General features: G+C 32.6%; 1 protein-coding gene and 1 pseudogene across 1 annotated transcript in view; both read right to left on the reverse strand.

Moving 5' to 3' along the window:
- LOC148600940 (uncharacterized) overlaps positions 1-17,698 on the reverse strand; it is a 123,667-nt gene that overhangs the window by 27,272 nt on the left and 78,697 nt on the right. The gene's annotated exons all lie outside the window — the stretch shown is intronic.
- Positions 11,091-12,499, reverse strand: LOC148600941 (uncharacterized; annotated as a pseudogene).

The following is a 17,698-nucleotide window of genomic DNA, read 5'->3' on the forward strand; positions in this document are numbered from 1 at the left end:
TCCTCTCAGTTTAGAAGTTGTTCTCTCGTATCAATCTTATATTCAAATACGGAGTCTTATGTTTTTTTGTTTTAGATTTCTCAGAAATATATGTCGAATACTCTATTCTCACCATCTATATACTGTCGATGAGTATATGTATAACACTACGGTACTCCTAATGTTGTTGCTGTAAGAAATCTTCAAATATTTGCATTAGTGTGTTCAAAACAATTTATTTTCTAGGCAAGTCGTATAATCATGTTCAAAAGTGTCATTGTATTTTTTTTTTAAAGTTGATGGACCAGGAATAGATTTCAACAATTTAAAACAAGATAAATGCATTATTGAACATGATATTTTGGATTAATTCATGTTAGAAAAATTATAAATTTAATATGTAATCGAATGTTGTTATTTTTTAAATTTGTTTATCTAGTAAAACTAAGCTCTTTTTACTTGTTATGTTTTTCAGGAAATAATTCATTTATATAAATTACTTCTCATATGGACATCAAAAAAACTTGGGCTGACTGCGTCATGGATTGTGTTTGTGTCAATAGCCAACTTTGTCAACACACTTTAAAGAAAATACAAAATAAGAGGAAATCGTAGAAAAGATCATCAAGTTCTTTCGCCAATAAATGTTCAAAACAAGATTTTTGATATATTATCCGATATATCACGTATTCCAAATGTTCTTTATTATTTTGAACAATTCCAACACATTTGATGAAACTTGTAGACCTCAATTGCCTCGCAAACCCCCATATATCAGACTCTGTAGTTGATTATACTGCTATGAATATATGTTAGGGTTATTCAGATCACATCTTCTATATATTTATTTACTCGCATTCAAACAATCGTTACTTTAATCAAAAAGCCAGTACATATGCGAAGCGAGGGGAACAACAAGTTAAACAAGACATTTAAAACAATCTTGATCGGCTGGATTGTTTACTACCTAGTGTTTATTTACATGAACCTTCAGAAATAGTTTTAACAACTTAGTCCAGACAAAATCTATACGAGGCTTACAGAGAAAAATAATTTTGAACCGAAATTATCAAATTGATTGAGTTTTGTCTACTTATGTATTTGTCTGGACATGACGAAGTGCTTTTTCCTGACAATGTAACATGTCTTGCTTCAAAATCCTAAACAAAACCTGACCCTAAAACCTGTTCTTTTATAATTACTTTCATTATTCGATCATTATTTACAAACTAATTGTGTTACAGAATAGAAAAAAAAAGAGGTTTCTATTTATGCATTAATTGTGGTGGTTTACAACACATGTACTTGTTCAACTGATTTGACAAAACTATTGTATTCCAAGAACCTGTTATCTTCTCTATCGTATCCTTTATTTGCAACATTTATAAACTAAATCAAATTTAATCAATACGCTTTTTTATTTGAAAATAGAATTTCGCCTATCATCTCATGGGCAATATATTGGTATGTGATTGTGACGTAATAAACGGTTCATGATTATCTACAAATTAAATTGTTTTACCAAAATTGAATTATAAGGAATTACTGGTGTATTTTTATGTCCAATATAATAATATCAGCATCCATTATGCACACTTTCAAATACATGCATGGTTATGTATTGTGTACCACGTGGATGAGGTAATGTCTTTAAATACAGTAAAACATCCGATCTGCATGTGGTGTATTTACAAATAATAAACTATCCACAAGTTATTAACAAATATAAACAATAAGGCCTGTGATTTTTATGAATTGAATCATAAGATATGTTTCCATAATCATATATTGTCAGTTTCAATTTACAGACATTTTTAACAATAAACTACTTAAAATTATTTTAAGACGTTATTTCTTTTCTATATTATTAAATTGATTTAAAAAAAAACTGTTTCATAAATAGTTTTCAATACCATTAGGGACATTGCATTCCAAAAAAGATATCACACCCTTCATATCGCATAACGTAAGTAACGAACATTATGAATATAGACAACAAAAAATGCACTTACTTAATATGAAACTGATATCAAGAAGAGACTCAGATCTGCAGGATAATGCGGGAAAGGTTGAATCAAAGTTTTTGTTAAAGTCATAGCACTGTTTTTGTCTTTATAATGCAGTAAAATTGTGGAAGAAAATGACTTTTCAACCAAAACGAAACGTGTTTCATTCGACGCAGACGACACCCTGGCAACTTCAAAACAATGTAACGTTTGTAACGGAACAACAGAAAGTAATATTTTGTCTGTATATTATTTGTAAATTTACGGTCAAAGCATTTTGACTGATGCAATAGAACGATTGCAATATGAATAAGTAATATGGCGTAGGCGTATATATTGCCTATAGAAGCGAACACATAGAAATTAAACATATTTGAACACTCAATTTTAACTTTTCGAGAAGCTTTCAGATTAAGCGGGTCCAATTCAGAATATGTATGAAGTCCGGAATAATAACAGTCATCCGCTGATGGTGGGCATATTTTACACATAACCTATGACGTGAACGCCAATGCGATCTTTTGACTTACAGGAAATATGATTGCCTCCCCTATCTCACAAAAGCGATGCTTTGATTTGAACAATGCAGTCGAGGCTATATTTTTCAAAGGCGGGTAAGGTTCTTGAACAGCAAGTGGAACAGCAAAGAGAGACTCGTAAGTACATTTGTCAGTGCATACAACCGTTCCCAAACTTTTCCATGAATATTTCATGAAGCAGGAAAAAATTAATAGTATACATTAAAAACTACTGTATATTTTCAATGTTAAAATTAGTACCTATCTATTTTTGTTTGTTTATCCAGATGTGTGTAAATTCTGATTATCTTGCTGCGAAAGTTTTATGGCAGTTTCTACTGACTATCGAAGGTATTCCGGTTTGGCTGATGGCTATCACTAGGGACCAACTCCAGAATGCTATTTTCACGTACACGCACGTTGCTATTGAGCTAACATTGTATCGCAATTAAAGTGTAATTATATGTAAATAGAATACGGTACGTTTTAGTACCTCACCTTTAAATCTCCAAAATCAGCTCGTCGGCCTTTGTCATCATTCAAGCAAGCTTTGAGAGTAAAAGAGGCTGTTTTGTTGAAGTTTTGTGCAAAATATAGGCAATCGTATGATAATTCATATGTAATAATAAAAACAATCGATGATATTATTAATCATATGCAAAGATCGCACTCAAAATATGAAGAGTATCAGATCTATGAAATCTGTTCCACTATACATCTCTCAGCCACACAAGTAATCACTAGACCCAGATGGATCGTACAAGAAAATGCTTTTAGCTTTCCTGTCAATATTGTACTCCGGATATTACTAATTTATAGCTTTCTCAAATAAAGTCCATATATCAATCTAAATATCTGTTAATAAACATCCTCATTTGATATAATAGGAAAGATGAACACCTAATATGCCAGTTACGAAACGACAGCAAACAACGGTCATATGGTTGAAATTTGTTCGTCCACCGATTACAATTGTTTAACTAGTAAACTTATGTACGGTTTGAAGCATTTAAGAGGCACAGTCTATTTGTACACAAGATATCACTCATTAACAAAAAACATATAGGGTTATTTTAAAATAACCAATCTAGAATTCGACACGTAAAGTGTATCCATACAAATAAGGGTATGAATCACATATTTACTCGGTAAACAAATAATGCTTAATTACTTCTTAGCTACAGTAAAAGATATTACTAATTATACTCGAAAATAAAATGCTTGCAAACTAAGTTTTTATTCTGTTATTTTTTTTTCATTTTGATAAAGATAGATATTGCATGATAGAATTAGGTAATAGTTACCAGTAAAATACTTATACATTTCAAATTCTTAGTGTTTGTCGCACATTACCAATTATCATTATACTTTGTGGTGAAGGACACATACTTACTTCATCAGACATGTTGGTAGTAAAATCTATTATATATTTATTACATAGAGATTCTGAGTTTACAGGAAGTTTCAAGTAGTATGAGAGTAAATTATTTACATATTGTTAAAGTAGTATTTTACAGTTCAGATTTTATTCCCGAACAGTGCGTTTCTAATGAATAAAGTACTGTCTAGCATTAACATAGTATCACAGAACATTAATATTTGTCTAATATTTGTACAAAGAGTAATCAAGGGAACCAAGGTTATAGCGGTAATCAAAAGAATGCAATCCAGGGACAAAGACCAGATATGGAAAACAGACATACACAACAAAGAACATAAAGTAACCAAAATCATACATACAAAGTAACAAAAGCAAACGAGCAACTCGGACTCCACTAAAAACTGGGAGCATGGACCAGATGCACCGGTAGGGTAAGCGTCCTCTGATTTTCTAGAGACACCCGCCGAGTTGCTCATAAAAAGTCAAGTCCAGGGTAGACAAACGAGGAAAGGAAAACTAAGATCCGTTGAATAAATCAGTGTTCATGGTGCAGATGGATACACCATAACGATCCACGAGTTCATGATGACGACCATAAAACGTCTCTAGTGATGACTTCAATCTTGTAGCAACATAACCCTGTTCCAGAAGCCTATTTGTTTGAGTTCTAGCGCGATACAAAAGGTCTGCGTAGTTTCGGCATTTGAATGCTATTATATTCAGATAATAGTCTTGAACTAATTGTTTCCAAAAGATCTTTCGAATTTTTCAGGATCCACATTGAATTCATACCACAACGGGACTAACAAGTGTTGTGGTACGACTGCAGACCCTTTGACAGTTGTGAGTGTAGAAGTTCAAAGTTTTGAAAGAGGTTTGGTAGTACATTTTGCAGATCCAGCTATGAAACGTTGTTTGTATTGATTCTTGTGGAGTTTAGGAATCCAGTACATAGATGGTAAATCTTAATCATCGTCCTTGGTAGAGAGACCAGAAGAGGATAGCACAGATTTATGGTTTTCCACAATCTCTTCTTTGGAGAGTGTGGTAGCAGTATATGTCTTATCACTGCTATTATTTTCTACGTCTACCTCTGATAGTAAACATTTGATGTAAAACGTTTGGGCTTTGTCTGCTGGTACGACAACATATTTGTCATGTATAGTAGACAATGTTTTTGCTACATCGGGGTCTTTAAAAACTGATGTAGCCTTGGCACTCATTGACCTACTTGGATCATGGACCAGGTGCGAAGGTAAAGGAAATGGTTCTTGCTTTTCTATAACACCTTTCGGTTGCTTATAGAATGTCAAGTTAAGAGAAGACGACAGTTGAAAAGAAAAATATGACATTGACACAGTGGACATGGTGGATCTCATGTTTCTGAGTGATGGACCATAGCGATCAACGCAAAGTTAGTAAAGAAGTTAATCTAGATATAACATTTTTTCGTGTATAAGATGCATAACAAATAAAGCTTAATGTGTAAAAACCTTTCTGCCCGAACCTATACTGATAATAATGATGTCAAAGAAAAATTAAATGTGAATGATTTTCACTCGTTAATTCAACTTAAATCAGCGGGCCCTTTTATATAGATGATGATTGGCCGATATTCGGCATTATTCGATGAGCAGTTATCAGAAACAAATTATGAAATGTCGTGTGGGTTTTCCATTAAACTAACGATTAGTACCAGTATCAAATACTAAATTCATATTAAACCAGATAGCATCATATTGAGTTATTAAGATTGAGATATTTATCATTTAAATTCATTATTTCACGGTTCAAACGATGGATAACTTAACTCGGCAGAATGTTAACATGAAGTTTATTTAAACGATGACATATCTTTACAAGTCATGGTGCTCCAAGAATATCATTTTCACCTGGGTATGTGTGGCTAGCGCGGTGGTGTAGGAACAATCTTCAAAAACAACAACAACAAAACGAGTCGAAGTTAAATGAAAAAATAACAACCAAGCACCATTTAGAAGTATGACGAAAAATAACAAGAATAATTGCAGAAGAACGAAATGGAAATACATCATAAAAAACTAAAATCAATCGCAACGACACTCCTGACTCACGCTACTGATGTTTTTAAATGCGAAGGCATATTTGCAGATGAAACATTTCTCTTATATTCGAAACGATGTTTTTGTTTGGCATAATTAAGACTTTGGATAGGCTTTTTTCGTATTATTTAATAAAAAACAGGATCGTTATGCACTGAAAAAGTGAAGTTATTGCCGATTATTTCTGGAGGAAAGAAATATTTGTAAAATTATCTCTTTTATATCAGATAAAACAAAAGACAAAACGCAAATACTGGAAGCTGAACCTTAGACGATATTTAAATAATTGCGTCGACATATGAATTCCCAAACGATCCTGTACGTAACAAGAAGTTTTCCTCCTGATTCAATTTAGATATATTCAATAAATGTAATCACGTCTGCATTATAGATGAAAACTTCAAGATGCAATAGAGAATACACACTGTATATAACATTATTGAAATAGACAAATGTCATTGGGTTATAAGCGCAGTAGAGACAATCTAATTGACTTGGGTTTAAAACATTTTATAATTGATTCGTGCCAGGTACAACTAGATTGCACACAGTAACTGTACAGACCTCCGTAGGTCGGACGAAAAGGGCAAATCGGGAACAACCTTGGTTTTAATAACGTGAAAAAATATTTTTATGTGACTCATATATATATCTATTTTCAAACAATCATTAAAGTGATATGATGAAGAGATTATCTTTTATGTCATGACCCATGGAGACACACTCGAAAGATGCGGCAAGCAAAATGACTCTTTAACCCGATTCTCATTCTATAGAAAATGGTGGTGATAATTTTGGTTACCAGGAATTTGCTACCCGTGTGATGGGTAATAGCTACGCATGCGGTAACCAGTATTATGTTGGAACTTTGTCTTTCGCCTATGCTGATGTAATCATTCACTACCTGCTAATTAAAACAAATCTATTAGCAAGTGGTAAAAGAATTAACAATGAAGGCCTTCTATTTGATGTCGAAATGCTTTCTGAGATTCTATCTTAAAGCAAGTTTTTATATATGGGGGTTGAAATTTAATTATTCTTTTACAAGGATTCGATATAGTTAGAGGCATAATAGTATTTAAAATATATATTATACAACAAGAATGGATACAGTGAATATATCAAAGACACAACAATCCCACCAGAATGAAAAAGAAAATGCCAACTGAAAGCCATAAATGAGTCCTCAATGAACAACGAAGGAACCCTCACACTATAGGGCAGCTACCCCAAAAATAACCTTTTTTGAAAACACTTTTGAAAACATTGCATGTAGTTTATAAACAGACAAGCTTAAGGAGATAGACCTAGGGTAAGAGACATAACTCATGAAGTCAGTGATATGTTTGTTTCATATTCAATTTCACCATAGCCTGTCAAGCTTTCACTTGAAACCGAATGAAATCAGTCCAGGTTACTTTGATGCTTACATGATATTGATGTAAATGCTGAATACAAACGTTCCAATATTTTTTATGAATTGTGTCCCATACCCTAGGTCTACCTCCTTAAGTGCATATTTGCTAGGCTTATATTCGAACGTTCATAAATAAAAAAAAAAGACCAATAAATAGTTCGTGTTCCTGAACTCAAATAAAATAATTTTATTAGTACTACAATGCGTTAAATATAACAAATAAGATCATCCGGTATTATTCTTTGATGCTTTTATTTTTCAAAACTTGTATCATAATATTTCATGCCAAATTTCATAACCAATGGAGCATTTATGAATTCGAAATCATTGAAATTGTTTTGAATTGCACTCGCACGTTAAGGTTGGTATTATCAAATGGAATATGTAAATTATGTTACCAATTTACTAAGTGTGTAATATTCAATGGCAAACAACTCCCTGGCTTATGTTAGTTCTTCTTTAAATAGTCTACAATTGCACCAATCTTGCTTACATTGTAATATTCATATTGAAAATAACCAAGGCTAATTGATAATAGCTACGGCTAAAGATATCTATGAATTATTACAGAATTTTCTAAACGCGTAGTACATGCAATCATCAGAAAGTTTGATTGCTTTGAATTTGGAATCTGCAATAGGTATTTACACAATCATGGTTTTCAGTTATAAACTCATTTAGAAAGGAAAATTATATTGATGCATTGACAGTAATTTGAATCGGTAACCGCAAGGGACCATCTTCAGACAACTTATAACATTGACCAATATTGAGATCGAATGAATCCTAGAAAAATTGGCTCTAATGGTAAATTCATTATGTAATACCAGATACAATTAAAATTGACAAGGAAGATACTAATATATATTAATGGAGACAATTCAATAAAAAAAATGGCGTCAAACTGAGACATGAGATTGATCACTCAAAAATGGTTAATCGTAAATAGTAAGTTATGAGACGATTATTTCCAAAAACGTTTAAGCTTCTGCTTGTCAAATGAAATCCATTTTAAAAAAAAAAGTAAAACTTGAACCAATATTTCCCATAATCACGCTGTCCTACGTTAGGCCAACGTTGTCTTGCCGACACCATCTAAATTTCATAACCATCAGCGCGCATTGTCTCATCGGAGGCGTTGTTATCCGGGAACCTTTGTAAAATAATATTGATCCAGCTAATAAAAGTATTGTCATTGTTTTGTTATATGTTCTACACTCCTTTAATCACGGACGAAACGTTTTGATCTTTATTGAAGCCTTCATTTGTATTAATTTCAATTGTCGTATGTAACACAACCAAAATCGTCAGTTTTATTATTTCTTTGAGACTATCAAAACATCAATAAATCTATTTTATGTTGGAATGTTTTGCTCTAGGAAAAATGATTTATATTGCAATAAGACTAAAACGCATAGTTAATATATCCTATTTATATAAAATCGGGGAAACCATTAAAAAATGAACCTGTAATAAAGGAAGATCAACCTAAACATTCCAGAAGCACGAACAAATTGTGCAAGCCAAGCAGCTGAGTCTATTAACTGTACGTATTTCTAAGGATCAGGCAAAATGGGAACAATCATAAACATGCATGTCATAAACCCACCGATATTACAATATATTTTCACCAAAGGATTCCTTCTCTATTCCAAAAGACCATTATAGGATCTCTGCATCATTGGATTTTCTCGTATTTTTTTTCAATAAAATATTAGAAACATGAGGTTTTTGACAGATTTATCTGCTCTTTAAATGTTCATTTACAGTGGATTTCAATTAAGTTATATCTCAATTCACCAACATAATATAGAAAATCTTGTTTTTGTCTTTGATACTGATCGTGCAAATAGTCAAATTACACTTTCAAAATGATGGTTTTTTTCATACCGTGTTTCACAAACACTGCCTGAATCTTACAAAGACTGACACTATGTTTTCTATTACTTAAGGTAAGTTTTTTTGTCGTCTAATGTGATATCAAATACAAACATCTGTTAAGCATACAGTTTAGTCCAAATTAAATTGTTATCACAAGACTTTATTTTTGATTTATAAACCAGAAGCAGTAAAGGAGTTGGTTCACTAAGTACCAAATTTGGCCCAAGCTAAGTTTTTGACAAAAGCTTTACAGATGGATACGTATTGATGAAATATATATATATATATATTCGTTAAGTTTTGTGAGTTTTAAGCTCATATAGTTTTATGAGTTTTATGCTGAGGAAGGATATCTGTTATCCGAAATATTCAATTTAAATATTACCATCTTCTGGTGATGTTAAACATATTTAGACGTTTATATATATATATATATATATATATATATATAAATGAACTGTCCCGTACTACCATACATCGTGTACTAAGTTGCACCCCTAGATTAATCCTACGAGGAGGAATCACCCGGCCAGCGAAACCTATATTTTTATATAGCCTAGCTGGCCGAGTGGTCTAGGGCGCTGGACTTAAGGCAGGCGGTGTTGCCATAGATGTCACAGCGGTACACGTTCGAGTCCCGCGGAGGGAGCGACAAAAAATTGCTTCGCCAATTTGACCGTTCTAACATCGTTGGGAATTTTTCAGACCCTTCTATAAGTTTACGTTATCTTCCCTGTATCAATTTGATCCGATGGAGCAGTGTAGATAATAGAGTCGTCACATTCTGAGACGTTATATATATATATATATATATATATATATATATATATATAAATGTCTGAATATCAAGTCCATGGCAACCCATTGAATATATCATAGGAAAATCACATTTTTTTCATTAAAATGCCATATTTGGCCGTTCTATTCATCTTTGGTAATGACTTTGCTTTTAACTTTGTATGAGACTTTGTAGTAGAATAGTATATAATGCAAAATAAACAAAAATCACAACAAAACCTAATGTTAATTTTATGTTCCCATGGACGCCAATCAACTTTTAACAACAATATCATCATTTGTTACTTCTAAATCAGCGCAATGATGACTCATCTATTTTAATATGTTGTCCTTAAAGAACCTCATTATTTATTACTTTCAGAGAAGCTTTATAGTAGTGAAAATATTCTAAAATTTATTAAAACAATTTGCAAACTTGCCACTGTCATTTATGAGCAGGGTTAATGTTAGACGTGATGAAGTGTCAAACAATCAAATTAACGTCAGTGGAAATGAATTATCAATGAGTTATCAATGAATTATCAATTCTTTATCATAATTTATTTTTGTATCGCGCTAGAACACTAACAAATAGGCTTCTGGAACAGGGTTGCTACAAGATTGTAGTCATCACTACAGAAGTTTTATGGTCGTCATCATGAACTCGTGGATCGTTATGGTGTATCCATCAGCACCACGAAAACTGATTTATTGGACGGGTCATAGGTTTCCTCTTTTGTCTACCTAGGACTTGACCTTTTATGAGCAACTCGGCGGGTGTTTCTAGAAAAGCAGGGGACGCTTACCCTACCGGTACACATGGTCCATGCTCCCAGTTTCTAGTGGAGTCCGAGTTGCTCATTTACTTTTGTTACTTTGTATGTATGATTTTAGTTACTTTATGTTCTTTGTTGTGTATGTCTGTTTTCCATATGCGGTCTTTGTCCCTGGATTACATTATTTTGATTACCGCTATGACCTTGTTCCCCTGATTACTCTTTTAAAAAAACAACATTTGTTTCATTAAAAATATTTTTTTTATCTGCCATACAAATTACTACTTTTTTTTCATTCAGCTGGTCATCATATTCAACTGGTTTAATTCATAATACCTGAGGAATAATTTAGATAAAACAATATTTTACAAATGAACTTAAAGTGATGTTAACAACAATAATTTAAAACAATAACAATTTCAAATTTTTGTAAGTAAGACGAAGGCTTGTTAAATACATAAATTATGAACAATAGATTACCACAATTCACTTTTCTCTCCTCTATCACACTAGCTACACTTTCAGTCTCAGATTCTGAGGAATCAATAGCTGGTGGCAAATCACTTGCATCAGACAAAAATACACTCCAATAACGTTCACCAAATGTTTGTCTTGTTTCTCTCGCAACACTCAAATACCATAAAAGAGCAGCTACATGCGCACATACACCAACTACACGACATCCAGCAAGACAAGTGCAGTACCATGACTGCACATCGTTAACAGAAATCCTTATCCACATTAAAAATCTTATGGCAGAAATATGTCTACTTTGAATTTTGATTCTGATCAAGTTTTGTTCTTCTTTATGAATAAATATGGAAGACTCCCCGTCAATGTACTCCTGAATGTAGGAAGGAGAGAGTTTAAGCTGGTATACCCCAAGGGTTAAACTTCGAAGTTGTTTTTCATTCAGTTGTCACTCTCCTCAATTGCAACCCAATTGGCTGACCTTCTTTCCAAATGATTTTTCTTCACATATTCTTTTATGGTATTGACTTACAACATAATATTGTCATAAATAATCTGGATACATGTACTGGTAAACAAAATTGTGGGAGGGGACCATTGTTAGTCACACTGTTCCTTGACAGTCAGAAAAGCTTGTGACATTAAATGAGGCTCCAATTTTCAACATACAAAATGAATACCTGTATTATGTGTCCACTTGTCGGTTTAAAATACAATGTAACTTGATCAAAAATCAGTAAATCCACCAACATTTATCAAATATTACCTCAGAAGCTTTTTGGAGCATGTCTTGAGCTAGTTCTTCATCCTGCTCTGTATTCAATAGACTGCTCAGTGGTGGAAAATACGTACTGGAAATTGCACAAACAATTTTGACATAGTCTCCAATAAATGTATGATGATATGTGAACAAAGGTCATCAAATTGTTCCTGTGACAGACCTGTAACGTTTGTACAGGCTTCTTTATCAATATTGTCGAAATTGATCCTATTGTTGGACTTTAGACATGTCTCTCTTAAGTGTTCTAACAGTTTGACGATGAATGTCCTGTTTGTAGAGGAATTGACTTGTGTGTTGATGTTTGTAAATGATTCAGAGGTAAGCATGTTGTGGCTATCTAAATGCGAACCACAACATCTTGCTCCAGCTGGTATTAGTATGTTACTATCAATAAAAGCTTTGAATCGAGCATCTTGTGAGAGAACATACATCTTTGACCCTTAAAATCAGACAGTAAAATGTGTTTCATCTCACTCTTGAATTTTGCTGCCACTGCCAACAATTTGCTGTCATATATCTTAACGTACATTTCTTTTTCATTGTATATGAATTAAAACATACTAAATGCATAGTAAATTTGGCCAGTTTCGATGTTTGACTTTACAATCGATGTGGTCGTCTACTGCCGCTTCCAAACATATTTCACCTTTTCAGTTTACTACTTTATAGAAAGAATAAGGGTAACTGATGTTTATGGACAGATGGCATACTTACATTTCTAATAATGATTACATATTATATTTCTGTACATGATCTGTAAGCGGTTTTGATGAAATCATAAACAGTTACATTGTAAAGTTCGTAATCTGGCACGACGATGTCGCTTCGGTTTCCATGGCAACGTTTACAACGAAAACGCGGTCCGAACGGAATGTTCCGATTTGCATAAACAAAACACGCTTCTCAAAAGTTAAACAGCATAAAAATTTTAATAGAGCGCATTTTCTGGAACTCTTAGATATTGAAGGCGGACGTAGATATATACGCGACGATTTTATCATAAAAATACAAAGATGTTCGACAGCTGCTACTGGTACTGCCGCTGGTACTACATTTTAACGTTTGAAGTAGGGACATGGGGGAAAAACTCACAAAACGATCATACCATCGATAAGACATGGCTAATTGTTTTCACTGACAGGAAATTTTTTCTACAATATCATTTTGTTGAAAGACGACATTCAAAGTTTATTATAAGCAACAAATATTACTGCTGGGGAATTTTGAATTCTCAAGAAATAGTTGGGCCGAATATCTTGAAAAGTGAACCAACCCCTTTTCATAACTATTTGATTTCAATAGTTTCTACATTACACCAAATCAAGTTTTAATAGTTTTCGCCTTCTCAGTTCATTTAGGATTAAATACATATTATCAGGATTTGGTACGCATATTGAAGTTTTCTTAAACATGAATACAATTCTTTATATGAAAGACTATATTTATATATTAACCCTAATGATAGACGTAAAGGAAAATTTTGTGATATGACTATGACAATCGCTCCAACTAAAATAACTAATGTCATCAATAAACATACATTTATGTTTGAATACCATTTGTATCTGATGCAGGCATTTTATAAATTACCTATATTAATTTCCGTAGACATGAGGTGTATCCCAATGGTACACATAGTAAATAAATAACATAGTTTTTAAATTTGTAAATAAAATTTTCATAGCAAAACATAATTTCTTTCGCATTCTGACAAATATAATGTTTAACATAAAAAAAAAGACACTTCAGAATTCAGGAGAAATCTGATAAAGGCAGTTTCCAGTTTATGCAGGATACGGATTTGACCGGTTTTACTGTAATTCTAATACGTAAAAAGTCGTCAAACTAAACCAGAATGCTTGTCTCCAATGCTTTCATCGCAAATAAAAAGGTAGCAAGGCAATACCCTTTGAAGTAATGTCATATTCATGTTCTTCTCAAAAGATAGGCTATTTGAAAATGTTCATGTAAATTTGTGAAAATAAAGTTACACACCCCAACAAACAACATCAACATTTTGTTCCTATAAAAAAGTATACATTTTCAAATCCTTACTTTATGGAAATTTAAAAAAAAATAATGGATATTCATTTATATTTTATCATAAAATCTGTAGCTATGACATAATGAAAAACAAAGATAATTTTTTATGACAAATTTTGAGTGCCTTCCCCCAATTAACTGCCAACAGACAGGCTATCTAAAATATCAGGCCCTTAATAATGCCAGGGAGAGTACGCAGGCGTGGTGTTGTTGTAAAAAAAGGTAAAAAAGCAAAATATAAAAATAATATTTCAACCAAGTTCCAACTATAATTTTTAGATTTTTCTAAATTAGACCAAGCAGCAGTACACCTCAGTCACATTTGTATAGTGCAATGTCAAGCATTTGCTTGTCAGTTCCTTTTGGAAAACATAAATCGAGAGAAAAATATTTTCAAAAACCACGCACTGTACGTTTAGCCAACGTTATCTTATAGAAATAAATGGCATTTTGTTTTTCATAGTGACTTTATCACGGTTGATATCAGGTGAATCCGGTAGGACGAAAAGTCATTTATTCCTTTTATGGTAACGTGCTATTTATACAAGAAAATGATGATCGTTATCTGAACTATGTGTTAAAGATATTACCCAAAAATATTGATTAAATATGGACTCATTTATCGGATGACCACATATTGACATGATTAGTGATACGTTCCAGTCAAAAGTCAGCACGAGCGCCAGTTGATGTAACAGGAGGTGGTTAGCATGGCATAGGATTAACTTGTTAGCATCTGTTGTGCATTATTATCAGGATTATTTTAAGGATTATTGCAAATTCTAAATTGGTGAGTTATTTGCCGTGAATGTGCTAAAAGTCCAAAACCCAGGGACAATAAACATTGTCAGTTACCTGGTTACCGTCCATGTGATATGTTTTACTTCAAAGTAGTACTTTATAGTAACTAGTTTATAGGACAAGATAGACATAAGCTATACATATCGTAAAAGCATCATGCAATTCATGTTTTTGCACATTATTGTTTTTCAGCGCGGGTGCAGACGATTTACAGGTACATGTAAGAATGCAGCAAATCTTAATTGTGGCTTTAGAAAAGTATACCGTATTGATTTATTATACTATTTCAGGATAGATGTTAAAGAATTTTGTGATGTTGTTGTACATGTACAGTATTTCTTTCATATTTGTTTACAGTAACAATAGAAATTTGCCGGTCGTTGCAACGTAATAAAACAAACGTAATTTTAATGGCCTCCCCAAATATAGGATTCGTAAGCTGGTAATTGGTGCATGGTTATGGTACACTGACCCTATAATTTCTTGTATCAAGTCAGTTTGCCGATTCAAGCATTAGCTGCAAGTGCACATGAAAAGGATTTTGCTAAACTTACCGTATAATTTCAATTTACAGATAGTATCTAACGTTGGTCAAATGGATGATGTCTGTTTTGGAACTATTGCATAAATAAATTAAAAGCCAATTAATACAATTGTTTTGTTCTGTAATCTATTTGACATTCTTTGTATCACGCATGTAACATTTTGATCATTCTTGGAAATTACATATGTATTCAGTTTATATTTCTTAGAGAATGAAAAATCGATAGATATGTTAAATGCTGAAATATATTAACTGCAGGATGAATGCCTTGTTCTGCACTTGTATTCAATATATCCAATTTCAAAACGTCACGAAAAATTACAAAAAATACAATTCCACATAAAATTCAGACATTATCAATTGGAGATATGATTAACTGTAAAATATAACCCACAAAACAAATAATGCATTTTAATTTTCATACACCATATCTTCACGAAATTTGTTAGTAAAGCAAGCATTCATTGCCAAGTAAAATCTACCAGTTCAATTACAATTGACAATTACAATTTACACGCGCAATCCATATTTTGCAACGACTGAATGAAAAACCTCGATTGGTGTGAAAATGCCTCTGAATAAACACAAATTAATATTGAGGGTTTTTGACATTTATAATTCATTTTCTATCTGATATTTTATATAGGCTGCTACTTTAATGATATAAAATATCTTTAATGGAAATTTTTTATTACACCTAAAAAAAAAAAAATATATATATATATATATATATATAGTGAAGTCACTTAAGTTGTTCAATTGAAGATAAATAGAATCGCTAATAAACCTAGTCGATACGAATTTCAATTAGCCAAGTGGTCACGTGGTCGTGTTATGTCATTCGTTCTCAATTCATATATCGAGTTGTTGAAATACGTAGCGCTCTTTATTGCTTGATTTGTAAAACTTAGAGGGAAAATACTGAAAGTTTTGGTTTGTCAGGTAATATATACTTACTTTTGTATCAATTTAAACCACCACTAGGAGAAAATGATAGACCTATCATTAATATCATACTATTACATGCAAAAAGATTAGACTATTCACTTTTACATAGAAATATTTCGTTTTGTTCTATAATGCAAGATTGAACTATATACATAAAGAAAATAAAATTCTAAAATTCTAAGATTTTGAACTGTTCAATGAAACTATTAATTTGAAGCTTATTCGCGTTGTAAATTTTTTTTTGCTAACATTAAATATTTTAACTGACTGATAAATATTGTAATTACTAGAAGTGCGAACTTTAACTCACCTAGGGTCACCTATTATAAGAAAAATCAAGGGAACCAAAGTAATAGCGGTAATCAAAAGAATGCGATCCAGGGACAAAGAACAGACATGGAAAACAGACATACACAACAAAGAACATAAAGTAACTAAAATCATACATACAAAATAACAAAAGCAAATGAGCAACTCGGACTCCACTAAAAACTGGGAGCATGGACCAGGTTCACCCGTAGGGTAAGCGTCCTTTGCTTTTCTTGGAACACCCGCCGAGTTGCTCATAAAAAGTCAAGTCCGGGGTAGACAAACGAGGAAAGGAAAACTATGCCCGATGAATAAATCAGTGTTCATGGTGCAGATGGATACACCATAACGATCCACGAGTTCATGACGTCTGTAGTGATGACTTCAATCTTGTAGCAACATAAACCTGTTCCAGAAGCCTATTTGTTAGAGTTCTAGCGCGATACAAAAAGTCTGCGTAGTTTCGGCAAGCTCTGGCATAACGTATGAGTTGTGATATGAACACTCCATACGCATCTGCTGAAGGGATGTTGCCACTACCAACGTAATAGAGAGAATAGCTTTGTTAATGGACTTGAAATATAACCCTTTCGTGTCTGAGATCTCCCCGTCTTGTATTATAAGCGGTGCTTGATTCTTAATATCTGATATGTTTTAAAATTCTTGGCCGTTGATAGTTAGAATTGACATACGAACATTTAAATGAAATTGTCCTTCCATCTTTTGTTGCAACCGAAGTTTTAATTATTAAATTGTACAGGTACATGTTTATGCTGAGTTATATTGTTAATTATTGATATGTCATGTATGAAATGTCTGCTTTATGAACTAATTGTTTTAAATATCACGTACGTAAACGCACCATATATTTTGAGTTACCTGTGGCTGGTCCAGGGTGTCCAGGTAATATGAACATTCCTTTTGTAGGATTTTTTTATTATCAATTCTATTAGAAATTGGGAAAATAACATTTTCTGGATAGGAA

This window comes from Perna viridis, chromosome 12, assembly GCF_037379345.1.
Source record: "Perna viridis isolate PV_CMFRI_1.1 ecotype Kerala chromosome 12, ASM3737934v1, whole genome shotgun sequence".
NCBI lineage: Eukaryota > Metazoa > Mollusca > Bivalvia > Mytilida > Mytilidae > Perna > Perna viridis.